This window comes from Hordeum vulgare, chromosome 2H, assembly GCF_904849725.1.
Source record: "Hordeum vulgare subsp. vulgare chromosome 2H, MorexV3_pseudomolecules_assembly, whole genome shotgun sequence".
In the NCBI taxonomy this organism is placed as follows: Eukaryota; Viridiplantae; Streptophyta; class Magnoliopsida; order Poales; family Poaceae; genus Hordeum; species Hordeum vulgare.
Window position 1 is genome coordinate 245,064,549 of NC_058519.1, and position 16,060 is coordinate 245,080,608.

Genomic DNA, 16,060 nt, shown 5'->3' on the forward strand with positions numbered 1-16,060 from the left:
AACAAAGACAAGCCAGATGCGGCGGGCTCCTCGCACGCATGTCATGCCGCTCCTGTAGGGCCCACCGCCAGGCTCGATGTGTGTGGAGCATGCATTGTGCAATCGCCCCCACGGCAGAAGCAAGAAACCCGCAAGAGCGATCTACAAGAAGAGGTGTCTCAAGCCTCAACGGACTCACGACTGAAGTGAGATCAACATCAAGTCTTGAAGGACCGGCGCAAGGAGTCGAGAGGTGACGTGAAACACATCTACAATCCGATGGTCGCGCGGATCTAGTGGTCGACGAGCCCGCGCCTGGGGCGCCCGGTAGCTTACCTTACGAGGTGGGATGCCCAGCGTTCACTCGCGATCTGCGGCAAGTCCGCTGGCCCTCTAGAAGGGCCTTCAAGCCACAGTTGCCCGACAAGTACGATGTCAACATCTGACCATCAGAGTTCCTAGGAATCTACACCATCACGGTGCAGGCTGCCGGGGGACGATACAATAAGGTGCTCGGCAACCAGTTCTCGTTGGTGCCCAAGCCCAACATAAGGACTTGGCTAATGAATTTTCCACAAGAGTCCATCTCCTCTTGGGTAGATCTGTGCAACCAGTTCGTTGATGCTTACCTTGGAGGACACAAGCTCTCGGGGCAGCCCAGAGATCTGCACCTCCTCCCTCAGCGAGACAGCGAGACCCTCCGCAAATACATCCAGATGTTCACTTGCGTACATCACAACATCCCGGACATCCACCCTACTGCGGTGCTTGCTACATTTCACACGAACGTATCCAATCGATGCATGTGCGAGGAGATGAGCATCAATAAGGTGCGGGACGTCGCAAATCGCTACGCTCTGGCCAACAAGTGCAAGAGAGCTGAAGATGGAAGAAGTCTCCTTTGGGAGGACACTCGCGCAGAGGTCGATTTTGATGACGACGAGAATGCGCCTGCCTCCCCAAAGAAGGGAAGCAAGCGTATCAAGAAGCACAAGGGAAAGGCAGTGATGGTTATCGAGAGCTCCGGCAAGCGTAGCACACGCAAGGACATTGTCGTGTGCTCTGGAGAACATGAGGCCGCGGCAGGCGAGACGACAGATAAGTCGTACTGGAAGATCCACCTCACCAAGGGCCACGACATCAACAAGTGCCGCCAAGTAGAACAACTTGCTAAGAATAAGAAGCAATTGTACGAAAGGCACGACAAGGAGAAGGGCCGAGATGGTGCCGGTGGATCCGACAAGAAGGTCCAGAACGATCGAGGTGACCGCCATGGCAAGGCCAAGCAGCAGAAAGAGAAGCCCACTCGAGGCCAAGACGACCAATCTGAAAATGATGATGATGAGGATGGAGAGGAATCCGACAGGCAAGAGTTCCAGAAGGCCATGGATGTTATGTGCGTTGATGGAGGCACATCTTTGCACTCCTCCTACAGGCATCTTAAGCAATGGGTCTGCAAAGTTAATGCGGCAGAGCCAACGTGAGAAGCAAGGAAGCCTCTCAAGTGGTCCAATACTCCCACAATCTTCGGCGCTGAGGGTCACCCTGATCGCATCATTGCTGTCGGGTCTGTTGGTCTTACCAACGGTTTGCGACCTCATGGTCATGAAGATGTTGGTCGATGGTGAGGCCTGCCCGAACCTGATCTCACCCGATGTGATCAAGCGGCTGTAGATCCCCGATTCAAATCTTAAGCCCATGGGCTCCTTCCAAGGATTGGACAGGGGGAGGTATCCACCAAATGGAAAGATAACCTTCCGTCCACGTTTGGAAGCGAGCTCAATTTCAGGCAGAGCGGGTCACCTTAGACGTCGCTAAGATGTTGATGCCAGAAAACGGAATCCTGGTCGGTCCCGCACTCACAAAGTTCATGGCAGCGTCCCACCACGGCTACAACACACTCAAAATGCCGGGGCCGATGAGCATCATCACCATTCATGCACACAAGAAAGACGCAATTGTTTGTCTCGACAACATCTACAGAAAGACAGTCACAACATTCGCCGACAAGGCAACCTCTCTTGCCAAGAACAAGTTCAAGTCCTCCGGCAAGACTCGTGACAAAAACAGGGTGAACGTCCCCAAGACGAAGCAAGTGGCTGCACGAGAGGACGGCGAGGGGGTCACTTTCACCATAAGTGACACCCTTGACAACAAATAGGAAACCATGCTCGTCTCCTTCCTGTGGTTGAATGTTTACATGTTTGCCTCACAACCGTCTGATATCCCCGATGTTCCGAGAGAGGCGATCGAGCACCACCTTGGTGTCTGTCCTCATGCGTGCCCTCTCAAGCAGAATGTTCAAAAACAAGCACTGGATCGGGAAGAGTCTATTGCTGAAGAGATCCAAAACTTGGAAGAGGGAGGGCTGGTCAGGGGAGTTCTCTACCCAACATGGGTGACGAATCTGGTGGTGGTGCGCAACGCAAGCGGGAAGTGAAGGCTTTGCATCGACTTTACAAATGTCAAAAAGGCTTGTCCGAAGGACCCCTTCCCCTTGCTGCACATCGACCAGATTGTGGATTCGATTGCCGACTGCAACATGTTGTCGTTCCTGGACATCTACTCTGGTTATCATCACATTTTCATGGCCGAGGAGGACGAAGAAAAAATAGCCTTCATCACATCATGCGACACGTACCACTTCAAGCACATGCCATTTGGCGTGAAGAGTGCAAGCCCTACGTTTGCGAGGGCCGTCTAAATTGGTCTTGGACCACAGTTGCATAGAAATGTGGAGGGCTACATGGACGACATCATACTCAATAACGAAAACAAGGCCACGCTGGTCCAAGACCTGGAGGAGACCTTTGCGAACTTACGCAAGATCAAACGGAATCTCAACCCCGAGAAGTGTGTGTTTGGGGTCCCATATAGCATGATCCACGATTTCTTCATATCTCAGCATGGGATAGAAGCCAACCCCACAAAAATTGAGTGAATCGAGCAACTGGAGGCACCAAAGCGCGTCAAGGACGTCCGCTGGCAGGCGGGCTGTGTCGCTGATCTCATCAGATTCATTTCCAAATTCGCAGAGCGCACCCTGCCATTTTTCAAGATCTTGAAGAAGGAAGGACCAATGACATGGACTCCAGAAGAAGACGCACCATTGCAAGACCTGAAGAAGTACATGTCCTCAGCCCCGGTACTAGTCGCGCCCAAGCTTGAGGAAGCGTTGTTGTTATATTTGGTAGCAACGAACGAGGTGGTCAGAGCCACACTGGTGGCAGAAAGGGAAGCCAAGGACGGTGAAACGATGGCATGTGACCCGACAACCAGCGAACCCAGGCCAACCCCAATTAGCCAAGAGACCAATACAGAAGCGGAATAGCGAACATCGCACAAGAAGAAGGTGGTGCTGCAACTAGTGTACTTTGTTAGCTGCCTCCTGCAGGGGGCTCTGTGGAGGTACTCTGGGATCCAACAACTGCTCTTTGTCCTCCTCATGGCCTCTCAGAAGCTACATCACTACTTCCAAGTGCACCGCATGATAGTCATCACCCGCTTCTTACTGCAGCGGATCCTGAGGAATCAGAAGGCAACAAGCCGCATTGTCGAGTGGGCCCTAGAATTCGCTAGTTTTGGTGTGAACTTTGAAAGCACGTCGACCATCAAGAGTCGCGCGCTTGCAGAATTCATTGTCAAATAGATGCCAACACCATATGAAGATGTCCCAGAAATAGCCCTTCACGGTAAGGAAACCCCCCAGGCATGGATCATGTACTTCGATGAATCTTTCTTGCTGCAAGGTACCGGTGTCGGAGTGCAGCTCATATCACCCACCGAGGAGCACCTCAATTATGTGATCCAAATGCACTTCCCCCGGGATGTGTCAACCAACAATAGCAGAGTGTGAGGGTTTGCTTACCAGGCTGCAGATAGTGATAGAGTTGGAAATCAAGAAGCTAATAATTCGAGGGGACTCATAGTTGGTTGTGCATCAGGTCAATATGGATTATCAAAGCCCCCTGATGGAATCATACGTCGATGAGGTATGTAAGTTGGAACAATGTTTTGATGACCTGCATATGGAAGACGTTCCCAGGACGGAGAACGACATCACCGATGACCTGTCGAAACAAGCACCTTAGAAGTTGCGTGTAGAACCAGTCACCTCCATGCTCCGACTCACTCAGCCCTGAGTTACGCCATCGGATGGCAAGCAAGCAAGAGGAAGATCAACTCCGGTGATTATTTCCTAGTGAAGCTACCCATGGCCGTGAAGAAGATTGCTAGAGGTGACAAAGCATTCTTTGCCATCGAAGCTAGTTCTCCCACGACGAAAGAAACGCCTTTAGTCCTTGTCATGGAGCCACGAGCTCTGGCATGGGTGCACTAGATTGTACAATACCTCAAGACAAGAGACCTCCCCGAAGAGAAAAAAGAAGCCAAAAGAGTAGCCCAACGGTCAAGCATGTACTAGTTCACGAACAATGATTTGTACACGAGGAGACCTAACGGGGTGAAATTAAGGTGCATTGCTCAGGAGGAAGGACAACGGCTGCTAGGAGAGATACATGAAGGGATTTGTGGCTCCCACATAGGATCACAACCCATTGTCGGGTAGGCATTACGGCAATACTTATACTAGCCTACAACCCTTCAAGACGCCTTGGAGATGGTGACAAAATGTGAAGCATGCCAAGACCATGCCAAGTAGATACACCAACCAGCACAAGGCCTTCAAACCGTACCACTCTCCTGGCCATTCTTGATATGGGGGCTTGTCATCATCGGCCCCCTCCCCCACGCCACAGCGGGCTTCGAGTTCTTGTTCGTTTCCATCGACAAGTTCAAGAAATGGACCAGGGTGGAGCCGGTGAGAAAGGTGACAACGCTGGCAGTAGTCAAGTTCCTTAGAGGGATTGCTTGACGTTTCGGGGTCCCAAATAGGATCATCACCGAGAACGGCAGCCAATTCACCACTCGAACTTCCATGCAATATTGTCAAGATATCGTCACCAAGGTTTGATTCACCTCCGTTGCTCACCCGAGGAGCAATGGACAAGTAGAGATGGCAAATGCTGAAGTGCTGCGTGGCCTCAAGACAAGGACTTTTGACAAGTTGTGCAAGCACAGAAGGCGCCGGATTGATGAATTCCCGGTGGTTCTTTGGTTGATCAGAACAACGCCAAATCAAGCCACCGTCAAGAATACCTTCGCCCTGGTCTATGGGGCGGAGGCAATTCTCCCCATGTAACTCGCGTACAAGGCACCGAGAGTGCAATCCTTTGACGAGCACAAGCAAGAACGGCTATGACATAACGATGCCACACTCCTCGAGGAAGATCATCTCTAGGCCCCACTGCTCGCTACTTTGTACCAACATGCCTTGTGCCGCTAACATAGCTGCAAAGTGCGTGCCAGGATTGTTGAGGAAGGCGACCTTGTCCTTCGATGGATTTAGTCCACGACGGGATTAAACAAGTTGACGCCAAAGTGGGAATGCCCTTACTGTTGGAAATATGCCCTAGAGGTAATAATAAATTAGTTATTATTATATTTCTTTGGTCGTGATAATGGTTTATTATCCATGCTATAATTGTATTGATTGGAAACTCAAATACATGTGTGGATATATAGACAAAAGAGTGTCCCTATTAAGCCTCTAGTTGATTAGCTCATTGATCAAAGATGGTCAAGGTTTCCTGACCATAGACAAGTGTTGTCGCTTGATAACGGGATCACATCATTAGGAGAATCATGTGATGGACTAGACCCAAACTATGAATGTAGCATGTGATTATGTCATTTTGTTGCTATTGTTTTCTACGTGTCAAGTATTCATTCCTATGACCATGAGATCATGTAACTCACTGACACCGGAGGAATACCTTGTGTGTATCAAACATCACAACGTTATTGGGTGACTATAAAGGTGCTCTACGGGTATCTCCGAAGGTGTCCGTTGAGTTAGCATGGATCAAAACTGGGATTTGTCACTCCGTGTGACGGAGAGGTATCTCGGGGCCCACTCGGTAATACAACATCACATACAAGTCTTGCAAGCAGTGTGACTCAAGTGTAAGTCACGAGATCTTGTGTTATGAAACGAGTAAAGAGACTTGCCGGTAACGAGATTAAAATAGGTATATGGATACCGACGATCAAATCTCGGGAAAGTAACATACCGAAGGACAAAAGGAATGTTATACGACATTAGATGAATCCTTGGCACAGAGGTTCAACCGATAAGATCTTTGTAGAATATGTAGGATCCAATATGGACATCCAGGTCCCGCTATTGGATATTGACCGAGGAGTGTATCGGGTCATGTCTACATAGTTCTCGAACCCGCAAGGTCTGCACACTTAAGGTTTGGTGACGTTTTAGTTTACTTGAGTTATATGTGTTGGTGACCTAAGGTTGTTCGGAGTCCCGGATGAGATCACGGACGTCACGAGGGTTTCCATAATGGTCAAGAAATGAAGATTGATGTATAGGAAGTTAGTGTTTGGATTCTGGAAAGTTTTCGGGCATTGCACGCAGTGTACTAGAAGTGACGAATGGGTACCGGGGGCCCACTGGGTGGGCCCACCACACCCGAAGGGGTCCACGGGAGTTTATTGGATGCACAATAAGGTATAATGGACTGACAAAGTCATCCAAGGAAAGCCCATGAAGAAAAGGTGGAAAATCCAAAAGAGGTGGGAAAATAAGGAAGGAGTCCTAATCCAAGTGGGATTGGAGAAGGACTCCTCCCTTCCCCAAGTCGGCCGACCCAAGGAGGCCTTCTTGGCCGGCGCCCTAAGGGATTGCCCCACCCCTTGGCTCCTCCTATATATACTTGAGGTTTAGGGCTGTTTGAGACACAACTTTGCCACGTGCAACTCAAACCTACACCTCGTCGCACTTCCTCTAGATTAGATTTCTGCGGAGCTCGGGCGGAGCCCTGCAGGAACAGATCATCACCAACACCGGGGCGCCGTCACGCTGCCGGAGAACTCATCTACTTATCCCTCTCTCTTGCTGGATCAAGAAGGCCGAGATCGTCATCGAGCTGTACGTGTGCTGAATGCGGAGGTGTCGTCCGTTCGGCGCTAGATCGGAACGGATCGTGGGACGGCGGTGATGTGAATCACGAAGCTGTACAACTGCATCAACCGTGTTTCTTAACCCTTCCTGCATAGCGATCTACAAGGGTACGTAGATCTAATCTCCTCTCGTAGATGAACATCACCATGATAGGTCTTCGTGTGGGTAAGAATTTTTTTGTTTCCCATGCAACGTTCCTCAACACTTACCGGGTGGTACGAGTCACCAGTCCTGGAAAAAGTGCGCCTGGAGACCGAGGATGGCACTCCGGTGCAAAACTCGTGGAATATCGAGCATCTTTACAACTTCTACCCATGAGGCGCGGTTGTCGAGCCCCCTGGAAACCACTTTTGTTCAAGTCTTGTAGCAATGCGTGTAATCCTTTGTACAAAGCGAGGTGATGACACTGTGCATTAATAAAAGTAGATATCCCGCAACTCTTTTCAACATAAATGCGTACTTATATTTTTCCCATCATGCAGATTATTACGGTAGACTATTGGCGGCACTTAGTTGTTTCAGAACCCCTAAGAGCCCCCAGTTCATCCTATTTTCTCTTCTTTCTTTTTCTCAAAAGAACGCAGGGTTCTCCCAGAAGAGAGCTCCCCGCGCTCAAGTCATATCGGGGGAAGAAGGAGCGGGCGGGCAGATGCGTTCAAGGCGACCACCTCACGGCAAGAAGATTAGTAGAGGATGGAAAACATAAGTAAAACCCTTCCCCGCTACTTAAATTACCCCGTGTATGATAAGACTTGCAGGTGGTTGAGCCCTCGTTAGAATCGTTGCACACCGAGGGGGACTGGAAGCATGCCCAGTATCCTGGTGATCGCGGCGAGGATGACAAGTTAGCCTTGTCGGGCGTAGCACCGCCAAGGAGTGCTCATGATCTATCCTTAGAAGCGCCCCATGGAAAGAAGGCACTAATTGGCAAGCGTTCATATTATCCGTCTATTACGCCCTCGATTTAATCGTACGCTAATCATACACGCAAATGCGTATGATCAAACTCAAGGACTCATCGGAAGATATCACAACACAACTCTAGACACAAATAAAACATAAAAGCTTCATATTACAATCCAGGGGCCTCGAGGGCTAGAATACAAAAGCTCGAGAAACACAGGTGTCAACAGAAGCAACAATATCTGAGTACAAACATTAAACATGGGGTGCCTTAGAGAAGGCTAGCAAAAAAGATACACGATCGAACGAGGCGAGGCCTCCTGGCTAGGAACCTCCTAACTACTCCTCGTCTTCAGCGGCCTCCGCGTAGTAGTAGGCACCGTCGGGGTAGCAGGCGTCATCGGCGGGATACTCCACCTCCTGGGATCCACCATTTGGTCGCAGCAACGGATCAAGGAGACAAAGGGGGATCAAAGCAACAGTGAGTACTCATCCAAATTACTCGCAAGACTGACATCAGACCTATGCTAAGTATGCATCAGTATCAAAGGAGGGGTTTATATGTGGACTGACTACAGCAAATTGAGAATAGATAGAGAAGACCTAGTCCTATCGAAGACTAGCATCTTCAGGGGTCTTGTAGCAATAGACGAGAGTAGAACAGGTAACACAATTAATAGTCATATTGTTGCAGCAATACTAATATGAGGTCAGGCCCACAGATCCTCCTTTGACTCCCTACGAGGAAGCAACCCCGGGGCAACTAATTCCAGTTAGCATATCATGATCCATTTCTCGAATAGGATCTTTAAAGAAGCGACGGAGCTGAGAAACATGGATGACATCGTGAACCTGAGAAAGGTTCGCCGACACTTCCAATTGATAAGCCACTTTTCCACGCCTTTCCAGAACAATGAAAGGACCAATATAGAAAGGAGCTAACTTGCCCTTGATCCCAAAATGGTGTGCACCTCTCATTGGTGTGACACAAAGATAAGCTTTTTCGCCAGGTGGATAGACCATATCTTGATGATGATGGTCATACTGACTTTTCTGACGAGACTGAGCAGCCTTCAGATTCTCAAGAATAATGCTGACTTGATCCTCAGCATGTTGGATAATATCCGGACGGAAGAGTGATCGTCAATTTAACGGTGGCTTGGGAATTTCATACGACGCCAAGTGCAAAGGATACTTAGAAGTCAATGATGTACAAGATAGTCAGGTTTCGATCCTGTGGAACTTGGGTTATGGGCCCAACATGTGGGCCAAGAGTCGGAAGAGCGGTGACATCTTATACGGTTTTTGTAGCAAGACATGTCAGAGGATATCCTGTCAGTTATGTTGGCAACAACGTTGGTACCAAGGGCTGGGGACGAATAGAACCATTTTCCTGCTCGTTGGAACGAGGTGGACCAATAGGCAAAGTTCTCATCCACCGGCGGCTACCGGGAAGTTATCCACAATAGTAACAGGGTCTAACCGACATAGTTGTATACCGATGTTATTACCTAAGTAGGAAATTAACACTTCTTAGATAAGTTATGCCATAAGAAAGGTCAAACAGACCAATGGGAAGGACAATGTGTTCACACGCACATGTATTAAAGTATACCATTCCCGAGGAAAAATAGTATGGTATACATGATACGTCATCAAGTACATAACCATTTATATAAAGAGGCAAGAAGAATCATGATGTTTATCCATACCATAAGGGTTGGATAATCGATCAATAACAATTTTGCATTGCGCTTCCAATGTTCCTGTTGAAATTTGAAGTACCACATCCGTGCTTCGGGGTAGCATCGACATGGTCATCAGATAATGGTTTGACTTATGGGTATACAAAGAGGGTTCATGAGGAACAACTTATAAAATAAGTGATATAGTTTCCACACGGAAGATGGTGAATCTTACATATGGAAGAATTTATAACAATAGGTCCTTCGGCCCGGCATGCTAGACAAGACATCACCGTACCGGATTACAGAAGACCAACATTACAATTATTGGAATATGTTCAGACCATCTTATCTACCCGAGATTCAGATCTGATTGGTGTTAGGATACCTCAGACTCAAGATGCCTGAGAAGAAAAGATGATGATGCAAGATTCTCACGATATGAACTACACAAGCAATCCTTGGATCATGAGTTGGATTGTAAGTCATACGAACACAATGGCAAGACATTCGTGCCCACATAGAATTCTTACGTCAAAATCCAACTGAGTTCTGATTTGAGGACCCTCATCGAGGATATCGAGGTCCTTGTGTAAGCCTCGATTAGCTCTTATGAAGGAACTTCTTTTCCTTGATCAAATCAGTCAGTGGCTTGGGGTGCTAAGAGAAGTTATATGAAGTGAAGATAGCAAACCTTCAAAACATATAACACTTCGCACATGCCTGAACGATTTGGGATGATCCTAGAGGAAGCAAAAAAAAACTTTCACATATTCATGGCGGCAAAATGCACGTGAACCTGGGGAAAACATTTCTATTATCAAAGACATTCTTCATCAGCTAGGCACAAGTATAATGCTTTCAAGAGCTTCATCATGGGACATGGAAAAGTTTGAGGGTGTGGCTGATGGGCTCAACAACAATCCCTCTAGACTTTGGTAGGGATGAATTTACAAGATTATAAGATCAAGGAGATATCATTTGTCAAATCAAATGGTATAATATCGCATGCTCAAGGGAACAACACCAATTAAACATTGGTCGAAGGGTGCACTCGGAAATATGGACCGAGTGGCACAACCAATGCTAGAATGGTGAGTCAACAACAGACACACCAAAAATGACACAGTCAGTTGTTAACCTCAAGGCAATAGGGTTGCCAGAAGCATTCAGATCACACATCAAGTTCACTTGGTGGTATTCCGGTTTGAAGCAACACAGGACCAAGAAATGAATGGTGATGGTGAGAAGTATTACTTGTCAAGAATTATTAAGACGTGTGCAATTCTTGCGACATTCTTGACATAAAGATGGTAACACTCCAAGGTAGAAGATAACATAAGCTGGATAGCAAGGAACACAAGGGACAACACAAAGCATGAACAAGTTTGTGTTTGGAGGGAAGGCAAAAATATGTTGCCGATGATAACACAGATCATCGAGGGGCAAGGATGGTATTTATCAACATGCATTCGATTGATACGCTGCAAAAGCTCGGAATGCTAATGATGATCATGGCACATTTGTCGAGAAGCTTCACGAATATGTAATCGTTCAGCGACGACATCAAGCAAGGGAATGACGAAGCAAGAGGTTGTCAGAATCACAGATAAGACTGCTAGCTCCGAATTGAAATTTCTTTTCAAAACAACCAATATGACGTGGAATGCTTGATATGATCTTAACACACAATTGGAAATGTGTTCCAGAGATGGAGGACATAGATATCATGGTCAAACTCCAGCATGATAATGATGGTGTACCCCAACAGCTTGGAAGGACATGATCGAGTACAAACTCCTAAGCAAAGAATATTACTAAGAGTTATTGAATCACAATGCGTACTCAGTTCATTCATCGATGTCCTTGAGTGTCCAACTCAAAACACGAGGGAGAACTGGAATCAACAAAATATCATAGTTTATGAAGAGCTCATAAGAAGTTATACAACTCCGTGATATTTTCGAGATAACAGGGGTAATACTTAGAGGTAGAACAGAGTAGAGGTTAGACTAATGTATTGATCTCTGGAAGACAAGCCCTTAAACTTGTCTACATATAAGTTCAAAGGAGAACAATCATGGTCGGAACCATGATTGCAAATGACAAGATCACATATACCAGATTAAACCATGGAATGGATGATTATTGATACGAGAAGCTTCTATGATAGGATCAACATTGTTTCCATGGGCATGAACACAAAGTTCAAGGTCGACTCCCACTTCATCAATGCATCACCTGCCATTTACTCCTCACCTTTGATGAGATTGTAGCTTTTAAAGGATATCCGGTAGAACACCAGAAGAGCAAGACTCGTGAAAAATCGGGGGAGCACCTTGATTTTATGAAGGCATAGGTTCAACCCATCACGGCATCTTAGAAACATATACCGCAAACTGCAAGAGTAATTAACACATGCTTGAAGAGCAAGGCTGACAAGGGAATAGGATACACCTTATTAGAAGGAGAAGACGTAAATTACCAATGGCATTATGTATCAGGGGAACAATATCACAAGAATTTTTCAATGTAAAGGATGTCGTCGGATAATACCCCAGCAATGGGTCTCGCAGTCCACAAAGGACCTGATGTGAGTATCGGTACTCAATCAGAAGAAGATAGAATGCAAGGCATCAGATTTTAGAACATATGAAAAAATATCGATACTTAATTACCAAAGGAATTTATGATTTCCTGGTTGTGTATCAGAATTAGATGCTCCGATAAAAAACAATCAAGTTGAATGGACTTAGATGGACAACCAACCAAAGTTGATTTGTCGAGAACCAGCTCTATCTGGAAGGACGTCTGAGCCAGAAAGATAATTTATGAGTATCAACAGATGATTGTGTCCATTCACACAAAGGTGGAATCAATAAGATCATAGGAAAAATCACAAAGGATTTTAATGATTGCGGCTAGACATAGTGGATTTAACCCTAATGCAAGCAGGTGAGAAAGGTCAAGAGCAATAGGCTAATGGGGATTCTGAGAGATCGAATAACAATTCGAAGAACTTTCGAAACCCATGAAAACTGACGATGGACGAATCCCCGGTAAGATAATTCGTTGCATCACATAAAAACAAGAGCAATTGGAAAAATAGTATGGACGACATTTGTATGTAGTCATTCCTAAGGGTTGACGGAGGAAGGGAAATCTCAGAAGCGATGAGCACCAGCTTCCGAGAGAACATCAGAGAATATCTTTGGAGTCTTGTGAGGAATCAAACCATCGTATGGAATGGCGGGGTTCTCCGGGAGGAAGTTTTTATGAAAACCTAAAGTTAGAGTTAGCAAAATCTTTAACGTGAAAGAGAAGAGAGAGTAGAACCTAGAGTATAGGAAAGGAGTAAAAGATACTAATACCACCCAATTGATATGTGGGCCAGTAAGCCACAACATCAAATTAGTAAGTTTTCAAACACTAGACTCAACTTCGTCTAAGGAGTTGGAAAGGGGGCTACCTACAGGCAGTTGGATCTGTTACCAACTTGTGACGCCCTTGATTTAATCGTACGCTAATCATAGACGCAAATGCGTATAATCAAACTCAAGGACTCACGGGAAGATATCATAACACAACTCTAGACACAAATAAAACATACAAGCTTCATATGACAAGCCAGGGGCCTCGAGGGCTAGAATACAGAAGCTCGAGAAACACACAAGTCAGCGGAAGCAACAATATCTGAGTACAGACATTAAACATGGGGTGCCTTAGATAAGGCTAGCACAAAAGATACACGATCGAACGAGGCGAGGCCTCCTGCCAGGGAACCTCCTGACTACTCCTGGTCTTTAGCGGACTCCATGTAGTAGTAGGCACTGTCTGGGTAGGAGGCGTCGTCGGCGGGATACTCCATCTACTGGGCTCCATCATCTGGTCGCAGCAACGGATCAAGGCGACAAAGGGGGATCAAAGAAACAGTGAGTACTCATCCAAGGAGGGGTTTATATGTGGATTGACTGCAGCAAAGCGAGAATAGAGAGAGAATACCTAGTCCTATCGAAGACTAGCATATTTAGGGGTCTTGCAGCAATAGACGAGAGTAGAATAGGTAACACAATTAATAGTCATATTGCTGCAGCAATATTAATGTGAGGTCACACCCTGAGATCCTCCCTCGACTCCCTACGAGGAAGCAATCCATGGCCAACTAATTCCAGTTAAGTAACAATTGTAGTTGTATAAGATCAGGGCACAACTCCAAGTCATCCTGTAACCGTGGACACGGCTACCCGAATAGTTCATTTCTTCCCTGCACGGGCACACAACATATTCCCCGTCACTCTCGATAACACTCTGGCCGGACACACTTTTCTAGGTCATGCCCGGCCTCGGAACATCGTCACGTTGCGACCCACTTAAGATTAACATAGAGGCCAACCCACCGGTCTAACTCCTAAGAACAAATGGTTCGTGGGCCCACTTGCCCTCTGTGCTCTTGCACAATGCAAGGGCGGCCGATGTTAGTCCTAGCACCTCTTAATACAAGCACGATGCATCTCTGGACCACTCGGGTGCGCGCCGCTCCATTGCTGACGTCTGAAGAGCTTCAGCTGATATCACGATGTCGAGTACCCATAATTCTTCCCACGCAGACGGTTAGTGCGTAATAAGGCCTTCCGACCAACACAGATCAAATACTCAAATCCATTATCATTTTAAATAAGTCATCGACACATCCACGCGGGAAATCCACCCGCTTAACATCTATTCATCGAAGATCCTGGTAACATGGTCAAGTAACTGTGTGGTTGTAACATCGAGGGGAATTCGAGGTATCACCCTCGTTGGATTCCGAACGATGTATCCGTCAAGGTGGACTTAGAGGAATCACCCTCGAGGGTCTCACACTTGAGGGGTTGCATGACAAAGACATCGTCGGGAGTGGTGAACGAGGAATCACCCTCGATAACCATGACCAACTAGCTATACTACAGAGATATCATCCTGAGTACTTCGCGAGGTGTCACCCTCGATACCCGATAGTAGCTTTGTAGCGTCGCACAACTAAGGGGGGTGGAAGTGTTGTGTCGGTTCTGGCTCGCCGATCAGGGGTCGAGACTCGACATTAAAGCGGGGCAACTGGACTACGGGGCTAGAGGGATGATTGCTCCACCTATACTAAGCAGTTTTAAGGTGTGGTACTGAAAGTAGCAGTTTATCAAAAACAGGCTATGCATCAGATATAGGAGCTAACTACAACAGTAGTAAAATTCTAATGCATGCATGAGGGAGAAAGAATAGGCGATATAGGAATGATCAAGGGGGTTTGCTTGCCTTGTTGCTCTGCGGCAAAAGGGCTGGTCGTCGGAAGGGTAGATGTACCCGGCAGCACCATCAGTCTCGGGGTCTACCGGTAAGAAGAGGGGGGAGAAACAATAAATAACAGCAACAGGTGCAACACTAAGCATGACATGGCAATATGCAGGTCTAGGCATGAGCTAACGCAGTAACATCCATCATAAACGGATCGGGGAAATATTAGATGATATTTCCCGGGTCTCTAGCTACTACTGGTCAGATGAAAACGATAGAAAAGTTCCACGGTTTCTATGCTTGGGACGCGTGACAAACGAACGAGCCGTGTATCTGGGTTCGTCTCGTTTTGCTGATCAACTTTCATGTTGAAAATATTTTCATCTGAGCTACGGTTTATTTAATATTATTTTTCAAAGTTTTATTAATATTTAAGAATTAAAAATAGATTTAATTAATTCAATTACATGCTATTATGACATAAGGATGATGTCATGCTGACATCAGTAGTTGACTGGTCAACTATGACCAGTGGGTCCCATGTGTCATAGACACAATTTTTAATTAGGGTTAATTATTAATTAATCACACTAATTTAATAGGGGACACACGTGTCATACTCTAATAGGATAATTCAATTATCTAATTAACAAATAATTAGCTATTCTAATTAATCCTAAATTATCTATTTCTTAATTAACTAATTAATTAAATAATGTATCTATTTATTTATTTATTTATTTTTAATACAACATATATATTTTTTATTTACAATTTTTTTAACAGTTTTGAGGGGGGGGGGTTCCTAGGCCCCCTTCATCATACACACAAAAAAGGTGTTAGTGGTGGGAGGTTAATCCCCCCACTAACCGGATCAGGTGGGGCTGTCCAGGGCCACGGGCTAGGGAGCGATGGGGAGAGGCCCCGGTGGCCAGGGGGAATGGGGCGAACGAGGCTCACACGCAGGGGGTCGGTCAAGGGAGGCGCGGTGAGTTTGGTCGCCGGAACGGCGCCGAGGACGAGCTACGTGGTGGTAGATAGAGAGAGAGAGGAGGAAATGAGGCTCACGTTGAGCCGGTAGGGGTGGCAGTGGGCGTGGGGAGGAGGCGACGGCCGGCGATGTTGGGGTCGGCGTGGAAGCTGCGGTTGAAGAGGGGGTCTAGCGAGGAGACGGTGGCGGGGCAGCTCC